Here is a 6,000-nt window from a genome sequence, read left to right on the forward strand (position 1 = left end):
GAAAAAACTGAAATATGGACTCATGGGGCAAGGATAGTTAGAGATAATACGGCACGGTAAAAGCGTGTTAATACCATTGAAAATTTTAAAAAAGTGTTTAATTGTTCTTTTTAGATTGATATACATAATGGTGCGTAATTATATACGGAAAACGAAGCTTATGACCAAGAAATTGGTGGTCGTCTGAAAAAAATTGTTTAAACTTCTGATTCTAGTTCAGATGAATTTTAATATAATAATTGCAATTCAGAAAATGTTCCATACATATTTTTAATACTTGGGATATCAATATTGAATAGTCTAAAACCAGTAAAATAAAAAAAAACAAAAATTTACTGATTTTCTATAACATTTTTGGCATTCGAATTCTTTTAACTATCCTTGCCCCGGTACTGGGGCAAGGATAGTTAAAAATTTTTGTTTACTTTTTCATTCATATCTCGTAGGGATTTGAGTCTACAGTAAAATAATGTACAGCAAAATTATAGCCAAATAACCAGGCTTTCCAAAAATACTTTTCATTTGCAGATACATAATCAAGTTTGGCCGCTAGATCCGAAAAGGTCTTACCTAACTATCCTTGCCCCATCCTCCCCTATTATTAATTGCAACATTCATATTTAAAGAAAGTTAAATATGGGAAATATTTTTTATAAAAGTTCTCAAAATTATTATAGATAATTAATAAATAATAATTAAAATGTGCCATAAATATTCCTGACACTGCATCATGTTTAATAATTTTATAAATTATGTTAATTTTTAATATTAATTTAATTAATTTATTATTACTTGTTTATTAATTAATTATTTTATTAGTTATTATAATTATTATTCAATTAATAAATATTAGGTATTATAATTAATAATAATTATAATATCCCGTGTGGAAAAGTGGTGTTGGCCCACGCCGGGGGCCCGCATGGATCGCCCACATCCATGAGGGGCCCACGTGGGTGATCCAGGCGAGGCCCCTCATGGAAACGACATGCTGATCGATGAGGGCGCCCGCATGGGCGATCCACGCGGGCGCCCTCGTCGGCCCCCGGCGTGGCCCTCGCGTTTACCCTCATCTTTGCCTTCGACTTACCCTCGACTTTATTTTTCAAAATTAAGTTAATAAATTAATTATTTATTAATAATAAACAAGTTCAACTATTAATAAATAACATTGTTATTTAACGATTTTTACTTTTTTTAATTAAATCGTGACAAAAAAAAAAATCTGACGCGCTCAGGAATAGAACCTACGACCTACGGACTATCAGACAAACGCTTTACCACTGTGCTAAGGGACCTACTTGAAATTTATTTCTTTATAGTAGGTGACTAGCTGACTTGCTTTTGATGATTCAATAAAACATTATTGACACTAATACACCATACCAAAAAACATGTTTTTCATTGTTTAAAATCATTATAAACATTAATTTTTGTTATGTAAAAAAATATTTTTTGTTTGGACTTAGAAATTTTTGCAAGTCAATGATGTGGGCGATCCATGCAGGCCCCTCGCGTGGGCCCTCAAGGATTCGCCCTCATGTGAGTGTTATATTTTTTTAAAAGTAACATTAAATATTTGTTAAAAACGTGTTTTTCATTGTTTAAAATCATTATAAACATTAATTTTTTGTTGTAAAGAAAATTGTTTTTTTTGGACTTACAAATTTTTGCTGGTAAATGATGTGGGCGATCCATGCGGGCCCCCCGCGTGGGCCCTCAAGGATTTGCCCTCATGTGAGTTCGATATTTTCAAAAAAGTGTAAATAATTTTTTGTTAAAAATGAGTTTTTCATTGTTTAAAATGATTGTAAACATTAATTTTTTGTTGTAAAAAAAAAATTTTTGTTTGGACTTAGAAATTTTTGCTAGTGAATGATGTGGGCGATCCATGCGGGCCCCTCGTGTGGGCCCTCAAGGATTTGCCCCCATGTGAGTTCAATATTTTCAAAAAAATGTAAATAATTTTATGTGAAATATGTTTTTCATTGTTTATAATCATTCTAAACATTAATTTTGAAGTAATAAAAAATGATTTGAGGTTTGGACTTAGAAATTTTTGCAAGTCAATGATGTGGGCAATCCATGCGGGCCCTCGGCGTGGCCCTCATGGATTTGCCCACATGGATCAGCCCTCGTCGGCCCCCGCCGGGGCCCCTCGCGTCGTTTGGGCTTCATGGGGGCTTTTTCCACACGGGATTTAACATTATAATTCATTATTATTCTAAATTATATTTATTTAAATAATATAGGTATTTTTAATATATCTAATAATAAATGTTAATAATTTTGTTACTGAATAATAAAAAATATCAATTATCGATGTTTATTAAATTATCCATTAAATATTTTTAATTGTAAAATAGTTTAAAAGTTGAATTTTGTAATGATTGTGTAATAATTATAATTTTATTATGAATTATTTAATATTCATTTTTAATAATTAAAATAATTCAGGATTATTATGTGTAAAATTTTTAGTCATAGTTTTCACTTTGCCATTATAAGTAACACAATATACGGCTCTGGCATTGATATATTAGATTAGCCAGAGTTCTCATCGAGACTCAGTGCCGGGCCGTGCGGTTTAGGTAGGTGCGTCAAGGACTTCCGGAATGCGTCTTGGGTGGGGGGACGTGAGTTCGATCCCACATGCGAGCGGATTTTTTCATTATAAAGCGTTTCATAAAATAATAAAATTACTATTTAATCTGTATAATTAATAAGTGTTGTGAATAAAAACTTGTGAACATGTTTGTAAATAATATTAAAAGTCTGTTAAAAAATGAACTTAAAAATATGTACAAATTATCACAAATTGTTTTTTTTTGTTAAAATTATTTTTCAATATTATTTTAAATGACATTTATTGCTAGTAATATAATATTTATATCAAAATAATATAATTATTATAATAATAACTTATTGTCATTAAATATGTAAATACATATATATATATATATATATTAATAAGAATAATAACAATACTATTTATTATTATTAATAATAATTGGTGGATTCCACGTCAGTTCAACACACTTATTTTAATGACATGTTGGGATTTGGCTGTACTTTTGTAAATTTATTACTTTTATAGTGATAAACAACTTCACCAAATATTTTTAAAAAATTTTGAAAATTACTAAAAATATAGCTTTTTTAAAATTTGTGTCTTTTTTTTGAAAGTGCTATAACTTTGGTTCTAATTAACCGATTTTGGATTTTAAAAAAAGGATTTCTTTGGTTTTAAGTATATTTTAAGTTAAAATTAAAAAAAAAGAAATTCAAACAAGTTTTTTTTGAAAAATTAAAAATCCGTTTTTGAAAAAACATCATCTTCGATTTTTTTCAAAACTTTACTAAATGTTAGGGCAAATGTGCTTTACATGTCCTGTAAATTTTATCTTGGGATCTCAAAGGGATTCGGAGTAAAAAAATAAAACGTAACCACAAATTACGAACATATGGGGCAAAATTCCTCAACTGCCCAGGTAAAAAAATGAATTTTCTCTAAACTTTGCTAAAATGTTACTATTATTAGTAGAAGTGTAAATATTAATTTTTTTGAATTTAATAAAATATTTTTTGAGTTATGGAGTTTCATAATTTTGATTTTTTTGAAAATATCTTTTTTTCGATTTATTCCCGCTTAAGGTATTTGTCGCGTAAATTCGTTTTCGACAGAATTTTTTTAAATTTCACATAATTATTCTTTGGATATTTATCTACAAAATAAGGCCTATTAAAATAAAATTGACCGTCTGTAAGTCTCAAAAAATGAAATCAAAGTTTCGATTTTTAACATGTAGGGTATAGGAAAACCATATGAAAACCACAGATTTTTAATTTTTGCACTTATACTAATCGACAGATTTTTTAGAAAAACTAAAGTTTTATTTATTGAACCAAAATGCACTTTTATAAAAAAAATGAAAATTTTTCACCGTCTTGTTTAAAAGATATTTAACATCAAACTTGAAAAATTATTTTAACATTTACTGTAAATGACAGGTGAATTTGTAAACGTGGCAATAGCGCTTGTTAAATACTACAGCTTGTCTGCTACTTTTGGCGCGAAATTTTAAAGACGGCCATACGCCAAACTTGCGACGTTGCCACGATCGTTTTTCATGCGAGATGTTATGAATATACTTTGAGAACATCTGTGTGTCAAACTGTACGTCCGCAAAAGTTTTTCGGAAACTCGCATTCATAATCGTTTCATAAGTACAGTCAACGGATACAAACTTTTGACAGTGACCAGTCGCGCGACAAATACCTTAAGACGCTCATTTATGGTGGTCCCTGCAATTAAAAACATACATTTTATATCCCACCTAATACCTTTTTCCGCATAAGACGCATTCTTAGTGCGGTCCCTACAGAATCGTATTAACCAAGTTCTACTGTATCTCAAAATTGGTGTTTTTTATTTTTTTGTAACCAATCCCAATCGAAAGCTTACCTTTTTTCATATGAGCCATGTAAAAATCAGAGTGGGACCATGGAACTTTTTGAAGAAATTAATTATAAATCGTCATTTTCTATGTAAAATAATGATAAATTATTATTTTCCTCAAAAATTCTCATGGTCCAACTCTGATTTTCACATGGCTCATAGAAAAAAGGTCACCAGCTTATAGCCCGTGAAAACCCCTTGAAAAATCACTATTCATACTTTAAATTTGATTAATTTTACTTATCAATAAATCGAAAAAAATATATTTTCAAAAAAATCAAAATTTTGAAACTCCATAACTCAAAAAATATTTTATCAAATTCAAAAAAAAATAATATTTACACTTCTACTAATACTAGTGACATTTTAACAAAGTTTAGAGAAAATTCATTTTTTTACCTGGGCAGTTAAAGAATTTTGCCCCATATGTTTGTAATTTGTGGTTACGTTTTATTTTTTTACTCCGAATCCCTTTGAGATCCCAAGATAAAATTTACAGGACATGTAAAGCACATTTGCCCTAACATGTAGTAAAATTTTGAAAAAAATCGAAGATGATGTTTTTTCAAAAACGGATTTTTAATTTTAACTTAAAATATACTTAAAACCAAAGAAATCCTTTTTTTTTTAATCCAAAATCGGTTAATTAGAATCAAAGTTATAGCACTTTAAAAAAAAAGACAAAAATTTTAAAAATGCCATATTTTTGGTAATTTTCTAAATTTTTGAAAAATATTTGGTGGAGTTGTTTATCACTATAAAAGTAATAAATTTACAAAAGTACAGCCAAATCCCAACAAGTCATGAAAATAAGTGTGTTGAACTGACGTGGAATCCACCAATTAAAATATTCACGATATATTGAATGAACGCGTGAGAAGCGTGTAAATTTGGGAACAGTGAAAGCAGTCTTGTTTAGTCCTGCTTTAGGCTTCCGCAGTAAAGCCTGAACTCACTGTCAGCTCGCGCCTGGGAAGGAGCCATTCCAGTAATAAGGGGTGAATTAAAGTGGATTGGCACTTTTATGCTCTTAAATTCCAAACCAATTCCGTTTTTGTCTGCAATCTTAATGAATTCCTTTTCTATTATTAAGTTGTTCATTTCTATCCAATTCAATAAGTCTCTGTTACTACGTGACCATAATCTGAATTCACTTTAATGGCGTTTAAAGAATTAAAGTTAATTAGAGGACATTAACTCCACAATTAATGATTCCCTTAAACGGCATTAATTCAGATTATGGTCACGTGGTTACAGAGACTTATTGAATTAGATAGAAATGAACAACTTAATAATAGAAAAGGAATTTATTATTAAGATTGCGGAGAAAAACGGAATTGGTTTGGAATTTAAGGGCATAAAAGTGTCAATCCACTTTAATTCACCATTTATTACTGGGATTCTAAAATATTGTTAATTAAAATTCTGCAAGCACATATATATATATATATATATTTTGGGGTCGCTCTTTCGAATGGCATTGTCCAAATTTTCAAAAAATTCCATTTAACCCTTATTTTTTCAAAAATAGTCAAATAATA

The sequence above is a fragment of the Leptopilina heterotoma genome, unplaced genomic scaffold (assembly GCF_015476425.1).
Source record: "Leptopilina heterotoma isolate Lh14 unplaced genomic scaffold, ASM1547642v1 Lhet_296, whole genome shotgun sequence".
NCBI lineage: Eukaryota > Metazoa > Arthropoda > Insecta > Hymenoptera > Figitidae > Leptopilina > Leptopilina heterotoma.